The sequence below is a fragment of the Bos grunniens genome, chromosome 24 (genome assembly GCF_055505025.1).
Source record: "Bos grunniens cultivar Pamir isolate PY7600 chromosome 24, Bosgru_T2T1.0, whole genome shotgun sequence".
Classification (NCBI taxonomy): Eukaryota; Metazoa; Chordata; class Mammalia; order Artiodactyla; family Bovidae; genus Bos; species Bos grunniens.
In genome coordinates this window covers 49,743,539-49,758,774 of record NC_141188.1, presented here as the reverse complement: position 1 = coordinate 49,758,774, position 15,236 = coordinate 49,743,539, and positions in this window count along the sequence as shown.

Here is a 15,236-nt window from a genome sequence, read left to right as displayed (position 1 = left end):
CTCACCATTCTATGCAAAACAAAGAACTCTCTCACCGGAAGAAAAAAATGGAAATTAAGGTTGATTACACCCAGCTCCCAGCCTGTCCCAGCCTCTGGCCAATCTTCAGAATTCCTTGCCCCAGCGGTTTAAGAGATAACTAATCTGAACAACCTTGGACAAGAACAGGCCCCCTTAAGACAGTAGATTTCCACATATATGCCTATATATACGTACTCTTTTCTTGGGTTAGTGTTCAGTTCAGTTTAGTCACTCGGTTGTGTCCAATTCTTTGCGACCCCATGAATCGCAGCAACCCAGGCCTCTCTGTCCATCACCAACTCCCGGAGTTTACTCAAACTCATGTCCATCGAGTTGGTGATGCCATCCAGCCATCTCATCCTCTGTCATCCCCTTCTCCTTCTGCCTCCAATCCCTCCCAGCATCAGGGTCTTTTCCAATGAGTCAACTCTTCACATGAGGTGGCTAAAGTATTGGAGTTTCAGCTTTAGCATCAGTCCTTCCAATGAACACCCAGAACTGATCTCCTTTAGAATGGACTGTAGCTCACTAATCTGACTGCTGCCCCTTCTTGCCTCATTAAAGGTGATCTGTTCCTGTAAAGTGCTGGTCTTATTCTTTTTCTGAACCTCACCTTCTCTAACTCCCTTCCCCTACACAGTCCATGGGGTCGCTAAGAGTCGGATACGACTGAGTAACTGAACTGAACTGAACAAGAACCTTTTTTTTTTTAAACTGATGTACAGAAGGCAATGGCACCCCACCCCAGTACTCTTGCCTGGAAAATCCCATAGAAGGAGGAACCTGGTAGGCTGCAGTCCATGGGATCGCTAAGAGTCGGACATGACTGAGTGACTTCACTTTCCCTTTTCACTTTAATGCATTGGAGACGGAAATGGCAGCCCACTCCAGTGTTCTTGCCTGGAGAATCCCAGGGACGGGGTGGGCTGCCGTCTATGGGGTCGCACAGAGTCTGACACGACTGAAGCAACTTAGCAGCAGCAGCAGCAACACAGTTGATTTACAATGTTAGTTTCTGCTGTACAGCAAAGCAATTCAGTTTTACAAATGTGTACATTCTTTTTTTAAAAACATGTTTTTCTTCACTTGGCTGCATAGGTCTTAGTTGTGGCAAGAAGGATCTTTGGTTGGCCTAGTGGCATGTGGGATCTTAGTTCTCTGACCAGGGATGAAGCCCATGTCCCCTGCATTGGAAGATGGATTCTTAACCACTGGACCACCCGGAAAGTACATTCTTTTTTATATTCTTTTCCCTTGTGGTTTATCACAGGATATTGAATATGGTTCCCTGTTATTCTGTAGGACCTTGCTGTTTATGGGAAATGGATTTTTACCTGGGCATTTGTTGCAATCAACAGTAGGGTATTTGTTGGTGCACAATAAGGGAAGGTGGATATTTGACAGCCAGCCAGAGTGCTCTGTCATGTCCAGTGATAATAAGCCATCCAAAACTGTTCTTCTGGCATAACCTTGGTAACACCAAGGCAGATGGCACCTTGGTCACCAAATCATATTTTCCTCTCGTTACTGCCAAGATCATGGCATCCAGCCCCATCACTTCATGGCAAATAGATGGGTAAACAGTGGAAACAGTGTCAGACTTTATTTTGTTGGGCTCCAAAATCACTGAAGATGGTGACTGCAGCCATGAAATTAAAAGATGCTTACTCCTTGGAAGAAAAGTTATGACCAACATAGACAGCATATTAAAAAGCAGAGACATTACTTTGTCAACAAAGGTCCATCTAGTCAAGGCTATGGTTTTTCCAGTAGTCATGTATGGATTTGAGAGTTGGACTACAAAGAAAGCTGAGTGCTGAAGAATCGATGCTTTTGTTGGAGAAGACTCTTGAGAGTCCCTTGGACTGCAAGGAGATCCAACTAGTCCATTCTAAAGGAGATCAATCCTGGGTGTTCATTGGAGGGACTGATGTTGAAGATGAAACTCCAATACTTTGGCCACCTGATGCGGAGAGCTGACTCATTTGAAAAGACCCTGATTCTGGGAAAGGTTGAGGGCAGGAGGAGAAGGGGATGACAGAGGATGAGATGGTTGGATGGCATCACTGACATGGGTTTGGGTGGACTCTGGGAGTTGGTGATGGACAGGGAGGCCTGGCCTGCTGTGGTTCACGAGGTTGCAAAGAATCAGACACGACTGAGCGACTAAACTGAACTGAACTGATTGCCAAGATAGCCTGTGACTTAGACTTGACAGAAGACACAGTCTTGCCCTTGTCCTTACTGCCTGGAATGTTCTTCCCTGAGCCGTAGTTCAGTTCTTCCCTCTCCTCCATCCTTTCATGGAGCTTATACTCCCCCACCCTGTAGGCCTCCACTCACAAGCTGCATCCTTGCAGAAGCCATTAGCAGCCTGCTTCCTCCCCACCCCTGCAGTGGGTTAAATGCCCTTGTGAGTTCTCACTTCCCTGTGCTTACCTCTGCTATAGTACCTATACTCTGAATTTATGACAGAAATTTTTCTTTATCTCCTTCTACCACTAAACTATAACGAGACATAGGACACATGCTATGGCTTATTTGCCTTAGGATTACCAACACCTGGTACATTATGCAAAACAAAGCTCATAAACTAGATTATAGCACTTATCCTTGTCATGGCAATAATATTGGCAACAATAGCAGCTAACCTGTCTTGAATATTTAACATGTGCCAGTCTTAGGACATGCCTGATTTTATTTAATCTTCACAAGATCCCTGTAAGGTGGGTGCACTTACTCCCATTTAATGAAAGAGGAAGCGAAGGTTTGAAGAGCTTTATGCTAACTTGTGAGGTTTCCAAGAGGTGGAGCCTGGGTTCAAGATCAGGTCTATCTGATGCCAGATGTGAGCCCATAACTTCCTTCCTGTACCACCTCTGTGTATCCTCACTCCTGCCAGCGGTGGCAGGTCCCGTGATGCAGAGCGTTAGTACAACCAGGAAGTATGTGATCCTGCTGCTGGAGCATCTCCTTCTATGGCGATGGGGGCAGATCATGGCATGCAGTTGTGTCCCCACCGCCTGTCTGAAGGTATGAAAGGGCCATCCTGGACCAGTCAGTCCTCCACTCAGTGAATTCCTTACTCAACGTTGTTCGTGCAGAGGTCTGGATGCCCAGGACAGGTGAGCACTGAATTCCAGGAGCAGACCTGTGAGGAGGCAGGAGGCAGCCTTGAGACTTGATCCTCCATCAGTCCTTTGTCCAGCTTATTCCTGGTTGAAGGTGTTGATCCCAAGCAACAGGTTCTGTGAGTCAAGGGCTGTGCCATTGACTCCTGCTGCCTCTGCATTGGTACAAGGTGTGAGGAGAAGAAATTTACCCCTCTACTCCTCTTTTTTAAAAATAATTAACTAATTAATTAATCTGGTTGCACCAGGTCTTAGTTGAGGCCCGCAGGATCTTCCATCTTCATGTGGCACCTGCGATCTTATTATTATTTTTTGTTGTTGTTAGTCTCAGCACATTCACTGGAGAAGGCAATGGCACCCTACTCCAGTACTCTTGCCTGGAAAATCCCATGGGCGAAGGAGCCTGGTAGGCTGCAGTCCATGGGGTCTCGAAGAGTCAGACATGACTGAGTGACTTCACTTTCACTTTTCACTTTCCTGCATTGGAGAAGGAAATGGCAACCCACTCCAGTGTTCTTACCTGGAGAATCCCAGGAACGGGGGAGCCTGGTGGGCTGCTGTCTATGGGGTTGCACAGAGTCTGACATGACAGAAGCAGCTCAGCAGCAGCAGCAACAGACACATGAACTCCCAGTGGAGGCACGTGGGATCCAATTTCCTGACTAGGAATCAAACCCAGGCCCCCTGCACTGAGAGCGCGGAATCTTAGCCACTGGACCACCTGGGAAGTCCCCTACTCCACCACCTCTCTTGAGTACTCCTGGCTTGACTAATAATAAAATTATTATTAACAGGAGAAAAAGGAACAAATTTTAATATGTGCGCTCTGAGGTCTCACAGAAATAGGGTCTAAGAAGTGGCAAAAACAGGCAGCTTTTCTACCTTTAAGATAAAGACACAGTAAATTTGAGAGGAATTGACAAAGAAACTTAGATTTGGGTGCTCAATTAATGAAGAATCTGAACAGAGTTTGGGCTTGGGGTGGTACATTAAAGAAGTAACAAGGTTTATTTATAAGGCTTCCCTGGTGGCTCAGATGATTAAAAAAAAAAAAATCCACTTGCAATGTGGGAGACCTGTGTTCAATCCCTGTTAGGAAGATCCTCTGGAGGAGGGCATGGCAACCGGCTCCAGTATTCTTGCCTGGAGAATCCCCAAGGACAGAGGAGCCTGGCGGGCTACAGTCAATGGGATCGCAAAGAGTCGAACACAACTGAGCGACTAAGCACAGAGCAGCCTGATTTCCCTATTGTATCTTTCACATGAGAGATTTACTTCCTCTTTTTAGGGAGACAGAGAGGAGGGTCAGAACATCCCTCCTGTGTAACTTTCATTCAGAACAATCAAGACGCCGTTGTGGCATATTTAGGGGTAGACCACCCCGAGGTCTCACAGGGCCTCCCAGGGAACAATGTCGCTAACTACAGATCTCAGATCTGAGGTAGACTAAATCTGATAGTTCCCCCTCATCCCTCAAGCACATGCTTCCTAAAAAAAAGTAGGGGATACAATAAAATAGTCCTTGAGTCAAAGAACCTGGGCAGTCACTTTGTTGGGAACTTTGTTCCGGATGGGCAGATTCAGTGGAGCTTTATCTCTTACAACTCGTCCTGAGGTCACGCCTGCAAATCAAGGATCTGGAAACCCAGAAAGCTAGGATGTCAACCCTATCCTGTACCTTGGACTTCCCTGGCATCTGAAGCATCAAACTTTGGGTACTTGCTTATCCATTCCTGTGCTTAAGTAAAATACATTAATTCATGGTAAGTTATTTTGTAATTTAAACATTCATATTATGAGACAGCATATCCATGGTGACAATTTGATAAGTTTTGTCATGCAATGTAATGATGCATATCCATTTTAAAATGTTAATGTTTAATCACATCTTATTATACTTTGTGTGTGTGTGTGTGTGTGTGCTCAGTCATGTCCGACTCTTAGTGATCCTATGGGTTGTAACCTGCCAGGCTCCTCTGTCCATGGGATTCTTCAGGCAAGAATACTGGAGTGGGTTGCCATTTCCTTCTCCAGGGGATCTTCCCAACCCAGGGACTGTACCTGCGTCTCTCGAATCTCCTGCACAGTCAGGCAGATTCTTCACCACTGTGCCACCTGGAAAGCCTGTATGTTATTTTTACACCTATATATTTGTAAAAGGTGGTATTGGAGAAGACTCTTGAGAGTCCCTTGGACTGCAAGGAGATCCAACCAGTCCATTCTAAAGGAGATCAGCCCTGGGATTTCTTTGGAAGGAATGATGCTAAAGCTGAAACTCCAGTACTTTGGCCACCTCATGCGAAGAGTTGACTCATTGGAAAAGACTCTGATGCTGGGAGGGATTGGGGGCAAGAGGAGAAGGGGCCGACAGAGGATGAGATGGCTGGATGGCATCCCCGACTCTATGGACGTGAGTCTGGGTGAACTCCGGGAGTTGGTGATGGACAGGGAGGCCTGGCGTGCTGTGATTCATGGGGTCGCAAAGAGTCGGACACGACTGAGCGACTGATCTGATCTGATCTGATCCAGCCCCCAAGATAAATCATCTTGCTGAAGGTAAAAAATCAAGTCAGTAGTAAATAAACAGAGAAGGAAATGGCAGCCCACTCCAGTACTCTTGCCTGGAGAATTCCATATGATGGAGGAGCCTGGTAGGCAACAGTCCATGGGGTCGCAAAGAGTCGGACATGACTGAGTGACTTCCCTTTCTTTTTTCTATAGTTTCTTTTGGAGAAGGAAATAGCAACCCACTCCAGTGTTCTTGCCCGGAGAATCCCATGGATGGAGGAGCCTGGGGGGCTGCGGTCTATAGGGTTACAAAGAGTCGGACACGACTAAGCAACTAACACACAGTAAGCTAAAGTTCCCCTGCTTTCAGTCCCCAGGGTGACGTCTGTTTCTTTTCTGGAGCCCTGAGCCTTTGGTCCCAGCCTGGACAGGAAGGAGGCCCGGGGACAGTGCTTATCCTGCTCTGGGTATGAGTATGGCTAGTGAGTGTCCTTGGTCAAACTGATGCCCTCTCTCTGCAGCCATGACTCCCTGGTCCCTGCTGTTGCCACGTGGCCCCCTTGTTCTGCTCTGGAGAATGGAAGTGAGGCCCCTGTCACCAAGGGGACACCTACTACTTCCGCTCCAGGTGCTACTGGCACATGGGCCTGGAGAGGGGCTGCACACTGGATACTTCCTAAAGCTGCCAACTGTAGACTTGGAGGCCCTAAGTCTACAAGTATCAGCGTGGAAAGGAGGATTATACCTGATAGAATAATAAATCGGGAAAAAACAAACAAACAAAAATTTCTCAAGCCAAAAAATAAGTGGGTGACAGAAACCAAGGAGGTGTCCATTCCAGGCATCTCTCAATCTGAGACACCTCTGTTGAACCACACCAGTAATGGGAAAAAAGACAAAGGTAGCCAGCCCACCCACATGTTCTTTCCTGTCTTCTGTTTAGTTATCCAGCAACACCAGTCAGTTTCCCCCTCTTTACCCGCCCTTCCACCCATTTGATAGACTGTCTCTTGCCCCTGGCTCACGTAGTTTCTTTTGCCTGGAAGGCCGTCTCCACTCCCAGCTTTTCTGTTCATCTTTCCCTCAGCGGTCACTCTCCAGGAAGTCTGGTGGTTCCTCGCTCTGGGCTTCCTAAAATACCCTGTTCATATCACTGGGCTGCAGTTGTTACCCCGCTTTATGATGATCCTCTATGGGTCTGCCTCTCACCCTGGATTATGAGTCTTGAGAACACATGTTTGCCTTACTTTCCTTTGTATGCCCAGCACCTTGCTCCACATTGGCCAAGAGCTTTGTAGGTGCTCAATAAATGATACTTCACTTTGGCCCAGCACTTGCGTGTGCTGGGCAGCGTGCAAGGGGCATGACCTGTACTGTGTCATCTTCACAACACTGAAGGACCTGAAAAATGTGAGAAGTCAAAGTGTTAGTTGCTCAGCCGTGTCTGACTCTTTGCAACCACATGGACTATATAGCCGGTCAGGCTCCTCTGTCCATAGAGTTCTCCAGGTAAGAATACTGGAGTGGATAGTGATTCCCTTCTCCAGATAATCTTCCTGACTTGGGGATTGAACTTGGGTCTCCCGCATTGCAGGCAAATTCTTTACCGTCTGAGCCACACTAGTATTAATTCCATTTTATAGATGAGGAAACTGAAGCTTGGAACTCCAGTACTTTGGCCACCTCTTGCGAAGAGTTGACTCATTGGAAAAGACTCTGATGCTGGGAGGGATTGGGGGCAGGAGGAGAAGGGGACGACAGAGGATGAGATGGCTGGATGGCATCCCCGACTCTATGGACGTGAGTCTGGGTGAACTCCGGGAGTTGGTGATGGACAGGGAGGCCTGGCGTGCTGTGATTCATGGGGTCGCAAAGAGTCGGACACGACTGAGCGACTGAACTGAACTGAACTGAACTGAACCCAGGTAGTAATTACTGAAACTCAAAATCGAAGCACTGGGACCCATACTCTTAAACACTACAGAATACTCCCTTCTTAAAATACTTGTGGAATTTAAGAATACATGTTTTTCATGAGCTATGTGTATGTTGTCAAAACCCCTATGCTTCTGGTGATGAAAAGGAAAGGGGGTGAAGTCAAGCCCAGAAATTCAAATTTGAAGACAAAAAAAAAATGTCTTCTCTCTCAATCTCTGTTGATGAATTCTAAAACTATTTATTACATTGGATTTATGTGAGTTCAGCGCTGCCTTAGCAGCTGGGGGGAAGCAAAGCTGGAAGAGTAGTTGGTACCCTTGACGACTGTGGTTGGAGAGACAATGGCCCAGATGGAGACAAGAGCCTGAAGCAGAGGTTGACGGGCGGGACCTGCAGTCAAGGCTGCTGAGACGAGAGTGGGACTAAGGAAAGGGGGTGGTTAGAAGGAGGGTCACAGAGCACAGAGCTGACTTGGATGAGAGGAGGACCTCCTTGCTTGGACTTCCTTGTGGCTTGTCTGTGGGTCTTTTCCAAAGCAACCTGGGATTACCTGGAGGAGGCCTCCTGTGTGATGGTGAATTTCTGCATCAGGGCTCTCCATCTTCATTTCCAGAGCCCAGAATAGAAGCTGGGTTTCTCTGGTTGGGCCAGGACTGGGAGAGAGGCTGTTCTCCAGTGCTCAAAGAGCCGCTTCTGTTGTTCCGTGTCCCCGTGACCTTCCATGGGGTTTGCAGAAAGGCGGCTATGTGAGTATCCCCATAATGGAACCTTGAGGGCCGCTGGGCTTTTGAAAACCTTCACCTCTCCATTCTCTCCCTGGGGAAGCTGAGGGATAATTGGGTATTATGTGCAGCCTCTGAGACACAGGGCCCTTTCAGCCGGACTGTCCCCTAGGAGTGGCCCCATTTGTGTCGACTGCAGTTTTCCCTGGGCAGGTGAAAGGAACAGGTCAGCTGCCTTTTCAGAGCTGGGAATTGTACCTGGGTTGGGGGACTGTGGTAACATTCACCGTGCTGCAAAGCTGGGAACAGTGCAGGCTGTGACAGTGACCACGGAGCGTAATCTTAGGACTCAACGACTTTCTTCTTCCTCTGGAGGAAGCCGTGCAAAGAGCTAAGCTGGTTACTCATCAGCACTGCCTTCTCATGTGCAATCGGGTGAACTTAGCTGTGGTCCCCCCTGCCTACCTATCCTCCTTCCTTCAGGATCTGGCCTTTCTTCTGTTCTCAAGCAGGACCCTGTGCGGCTCCTGGCCATAAAATCCTTCCTGTGTCCCTCATTTCTTTGATTACAGGAAATAGGCTTCCTTCAGCCTCTGTGACCTTCCCTGAGATCCCAAGGGCGGATTCAAACAGTTGGTTTTTTTGGCCACGCATGCACTTAGCAGCAGCACAGCATGCAGGATCTTAGTTGCCCCCTGAAGTAGAAGCACAGAGTTCTAACCACTGGATCACCAAGGAATCCCCCCAGACAGTTGTTAATTAGGAAAGGGAGGAGATGCGAGACAACTGAGGAACAGTCAAGAGAAACGATAGTGCAACCTTGGGGCAAGGTCCTGGTTCCCCATCAAGGGACACACACAACAATATCTGTGAGATGTTTTGCAGATACTGAAACCCTCCCCGGGTGGGAGAAATTAATGATTAACTTCTAGCTCCCCACAAGCATGTAGACCCCAGACTGGTTGGAACCAGAAGGTTGATGATGCTGATTCACACTTACCTCACCACCAACCAAATAGAAGAATGTCCACAAGCTGATCATGTCCTCATTGAATCATTATTATAAAACCTCTCACTACCCACTCCAGGAGGGGATACATAGTTTTGAGGGCATTAGCATACTGTGGCCCCTTTTGCCTGGCAAGGCAATAAAGCTGTTCTTTTCCACTTCACCCAAAACTCTGTCTCTGAGGGTTAATTCAGTGTAGGGGTACAGAGGATGGGTTTGACCTCACTCCCATCCCTCCTGTTTCAGAAGCTGAGCTGGGGAAGAGCAGTATTTATAGCTGTGGACAAAAGAGTTCTGAGAAGCTAGGGGCTGGGGTTTTGGTGATGGCTTGGCGGCTTCCTGGTTTTGTGACCTTTGGCAAATCATGTTCCCCCCTTCTCTGGTTCTGCCTTCTCTTGAATAAGGTCGTGGGGCCAGGGCAGGGAGGGGCGAGATCAGTGTGTAACCTCAACTCTGGTTATATACTGGAACCATCTGAGGTTGCTTTTTAAAAATATCATTGCTCTGGATCCCATGCAGACCATTTAAATCAGAATATTTGGAGACATCAGTGTGTTTTATAAGTTCTTATTGACTAAAAAAAAAGGTACAACCTAGAAGTCGAGAATTATGTTTTATTCAGTGGATTTTCTGAAGACTTAAACCTGGAAGACAGCCTCTCAGATAGCTGCCAGGGACTGCTCTGAAGAGGTAAGGGATGAGCCAGAATAGGAGTTTTGTCACAAAAACCAGGTAGGTGAAACATCAGATGATTACTGTTAATGAAAGAAAACTAGACATCTTCCGTTAATGAATTTAATGCTTTTCTGTGCATGGGAAGATGCCAGCATCTGGGCTCATTGAAATCATCACTTTGATCAGTGCCTTAAACAGATGAGCCTGGTGGGCTACAGTCCATGGGGTTTCAAAGAGTGGGGCATGACTGAGTGTCTTCACATTTCACATTAGCTATCAAGGGCCAGTGTCCTGTTTTTCTCCTCCTTGAATCCCCTCAGGGTGCAAGGTTGGGGGTGGCTTTAGTGGCTGCTGGGTCGATGGCTCCAGCAACCTTTGTTTACTGAACGTGCGTGCGTGCTCAGTTGCTTTAGTCGTGTTCGACTCTTTGTGACCCTGTGGACTGTAGCCCATCAGGCTCCTCTGTCCATGGGATTTTCTCAGGCAAGAATACTGGAGTGGGTTGCCATGACCTCTTCCAGGGGATCTTCCCAACCCAGGGATTGAACCCACGTCTCCTGCATATAATACATTGAAGGTGGATTCTTTACCCACTGAGCTACCAGGAAAACCCTGTAACTGAGCTACCAGGGAAACCCTGGCTACTGAATAGCAGGCAGTATTTTTTATCCACATCCCACAAGGGGTTCTAATATAAGGCCAGGCTGGAGAACCTCAGATTTGATGATTTAGGTCATGATTTGACACGATTCTTAGATTATAGATCCCTGCTGCTGCTGCTGCTGCTAAGTCGCTTCAGTCGTGTCCGACTCTGTGCGACCCCGTAGATGGCAGCCCACCAGGCTCCCCCGTCCCTGGGATTCTCCAGGCAAGAACACTGGAGTGGGTTTCCATTTCCTTCTCCAATGCATGAAAGTGAAAAATAAAGTGAAGTCGCTCAGTCGTGTCCAACTCTTAGCGACCCCATGGACTGCAGCCTACCAGGCTCCTCCGTCCATGGGATTTTCCAGGCAAGAGTACTGGAGTGGGGTGCCATTGTCCTAGGTTAGCCTAATCAGTCGTTGGCATTTTATATCTTACTTCTAATAGTGGAGTTTTAAAAAAATGGTGCTTTCTATGGAAGTCATGGAGAAAGGTAGTATCCTTTCTGGGGCAGGACTTTCCAAACATTCCAGAAGTATGCTGTTCACAGACTAGCCCTTCAGAGTGGCTCTGAGTACCGTCAACCTCATCCAGTCTCAAAGTTCCCACTTGGCACTAGGAGAGAGGAGAAAGGGATTCAGTGTGTTCCCCAAGAACAAGGGTTCTCCAGGCATAGAAAAATAGAAGCCTCACCTAGGAGTCCTCAGTCATCTATCTGGTGTTAATTAGCAGGTGATTCTTGCACCATTTGACAAGAGTTAGAAACAGGGAAGTTTTCATGTTGAGTGTGGGGTGGTGGGAAGTAGGTTCAGGTGTGATTCTTTACACAAGGTGAGCTGGCCACAGGAGCAATGGTATAGTAGTTCTGAGCAGCTGGAAGGAGGGTCCTAGGATCTCGGAACAGCAGAATACAGAAGGTTCTGGAAGGGGTATTAGGATGGCACCAAATAGGAAGAGACCTTCTATTTATCTGTTTCCCTAAGATCTGGCTCTGATCATAAGCTCCCACAGATAACCTCTGATTTTTGTCTTTTCTTTGTTTCCACATTAAATAAACATTTAGGGAATTCCTTGGCAGTCTAATGGTTAGGACTTTATACTTTAACTGTCAAGGGCCCAGGTTCAATCTCAGAATTTTCCACAATTTGTTATAATTTTCCATGTTTTGAGTAGCAAGGAAAGATAAGAAGTCCATCTTAAATGAACAATGCAAAGAAATAGAAGGAAACAATAGAATGGGATAGACTAGAGATATCTTTGAAAAAATTAGAGATGCCAAGGGGACATTTCATGCAAAGATGGGCACAATAAAGGACAGAAATATCAAGGACCTAATAGAAGCAGAAGATATTAAGAAGAAGTGGCAAGAATAGACAGAAGAACTACACAAGAAACATCTTAATGACACAGATAACCACAATAGTGTGGTCACTCACCTAGAGCCAGACATCCTGGAGTGTGAAGACAAGTGGGCCTTAGGAAACATTACTACAAATAAATCTAGTGGGGGTTATGGAATTCCAGCTGAGCTATTTCAAATCCTAAAAGATGATGCTGCAAAGGTATTGTACTTAATATGTCAGCAAATTTGGAAAATTCAGCAGTGGCCACAGGACTGGAAAAGATGAGCTTTCATTCCAATCCCAAATAAGGGCAATGCCAAAGAATGTGCTCCTTTTTCATGCTAGCAAGGTTATGCTCAAAATCCTTCAAGCTAGGCTTCAGCAGTATGTGAACTGAGAACTTCCAGATGTATAATACAGCTGAATTGAAGCCACGTGAAGTGAAAGTGGCTCAGTCGTGTCCAGCTCTTTGCAACCCCGTGGACTATACAGTCCATGGGATTCTCCAGGCCGGAATACTGAAGTGGGTAGCCTTTCCCTTCTCCAAAGGATCTTCCCAAACCAGGGATTGAACCCAGGTCTCCTGCATTGCAGGCAGATTCTTTACCAGCTGAGCCATTAGGGAATATAAGCTGGATTTAGGAAAGGCAGAGGAACCAGAGATCAAATTGCCAACATCCGCTGTATCATGGAGAAAGCAAGGGAATTCCAGAAAAACATCTACTTCTGCTCCACTGACTATGCTAGCGCCTTTGACTGTGTGATATTTGATACATGCTTATTTATTTGACTTCACTGTGGCCATCAATAGGAGTCCATATTCTGGGCAAAATCATCTGAAGCTCCTAATTCATTCATTCAGCAAATATTTATTGAGTCCCTAATATGTGTTAGGCTCTTGTTATGGACTGAATGTCTGTGACCCTTCCCACCACATTCATATGTTGAAGCCCTAACCTCCAGTGGAAAGGTATTTGGAGATGGTCCTTTGGGAAGTAATCAGAAGATGTCATGAGTGTGGGCCCCCCCAGGATGGGATTTATGCCTTTATGGAAAAGACACCAGGGAGCTTGCTCTCTATCTCCCTCTCTCTGTAAAATCATAAAGAGCTCACATGAGCACACAGTGAGATGGCATCCTCCTAAAAGCCAAGAAATCAACCCTGATTGTTCATTGGAAGGACTGATGCTGAAGGTGAAGCTCCAATACTTTGGCCACCTGATGTGAACAGCTGACACATTGGAAAAGACCTTGATGCTGGGAAAGATTGAAGGCAGGAGGAGAAGGGGACAACTGAGGATGAGATGGTTGGATGGCATCACTGATTCAATGGACATGAGTTTGAGCAACCTCCAGAAGATGGTGAAGGACAAGGAAGCCAGGCATGCTATAGTCCATGGGGTCTCAAAGAGCTGGACATGACTGAGGCGAATGAACAACAGCAACAAAAGCCAAGAGAAGAGGCCCCAGAGTGAAATCTACCTTGCTGGCAAATTGCACATGGATTTCCCGGCCTCCAGAACAGTGACAAAATACATTTCTGTAGTTTAAGACATCCAGCCTGTGATATCTAGTTTTGACAACCTAAACCTAAGACAGCATTACTATCCAGCCCTTCAGGAAGAGGGTGGACTCTTCTGTGAACTTCAGGTTCGTCACTCCCTTGTTTCGGTTAAACAATCAAATTACCCAGTTGTTTCATAGGCAGGGATTATATTGCATATTTCCTTTTATTCTTCATAAAGCTTGATGGTTTTTTTGCACATATGAGGCAGGACTTTGATGAAAACCTTTAAATAACTGATGGAGTAAGTTTAAGTGTTATTGAGCATTTAGTTAAATCCTCATGGGCTTATGTTATATGATATGAGGCATTTAAGGACATGGTCCTTATCCGTAGGGAGTTTAAAACCTTGTGGGGGAGGATGTCAGAACTTTTATGCACCCTGACAGATCATGTATACCTCCTGTCTTGTATTCTAGCCTCTACTGTAGGCATCAATCCCAAGGGGCTCTGACCAACTTCCCACGGGACCAATCTAGCAGTGTGTCATCTTGGACCAATCCATCATTCAGGACCACCATCACTTAGATCCAGGCAGGCAAGACCCATGACTCTGGTGGGAGCCTCAGGCTTGGTGATCCCTCGCCACTCCTTCCATGGAATTTTCTAAGCTCTCCTAAACCTGCGTTGCAACCTGTATGAGTGTGGGGCCTGATTTCTTCCAGGATACACACACATACACATACCAGGCAAGGGGTCACATAGATATCCTAAAGAGCTCCAGGACTCAAGCCTGTGGGATCACTCAGGTCCCATTTCTGGTTTGTTCCAAAGTCCTCCGGGGACGGCCCTTCCTTCTCCTCCATACTTTCCAGCTTCTCGCTCTCAAAGTCAATGGGCCCTTCTGATTGTGGCTGTGATAGCACATTCTCCCAGGCCAGTCTGAAGACTCGCAGAATGAGGGATCAACTTCTCCTGTGGAAGTTGTTCCACTCTTCTTACTCTCCCCACAGGCCTCTCACTAGTCCCCCCTTTGACGGCCACGTATGGAAGGCAAGGGTGAAATCAACTTTGAGAGAGATTGCATTCAGGGATGCAAAGATTAAGGACAAAATGGGAATACACGTTGGGAGACATAATTTACATTGTTTAATTTACATTGTAAAACTTAGAAGGACAACTTTAACATGCTTGTCCAGGAAATGAATCATCCCTTACCTTTTCATGAATACTCTGAGTGAGACTTGAATTTGTGGTCATCTTCGTGAAGCGCTGGAGTGGGTTGCCATTTCCTTCACTTTCATGTATTGGAGAAGGAAATGGCAACCCACTCCAGTGTTCTTGCCTGGAGAATCCCAGGGACGGGGGAGCCTGGTGGGCTGCCATCTATGAGGTCGCACAGAGTCGGACACGACTGAAGTGACTTAGCAGCAGCAGCAGCTGTGAAGCACTTCAACAACCTTTAAGAGTCGTAGGAAGCCAGTATTCACAGGTGGCTCCATAAGATGGGGCAGCCTTATGAGTAATGAGGTAGCCAGCATTAAATATTGCAGAATTGCAATTAAATATTGCGGAATTGCAGAGGTAGGAAGATCTTTCTTGCTTGAGTACAGACTGGTTCCAAAGAGTCGTGAGCCTGTAAAGACAGTGCTGCTACCTTTTCTCAGGCTTGTGATTAGTCAGGTGCCTTCGAGTCATGAACAGGAAGAGATACTTCCTGCCCTGAACAGGAAGACATGGTGC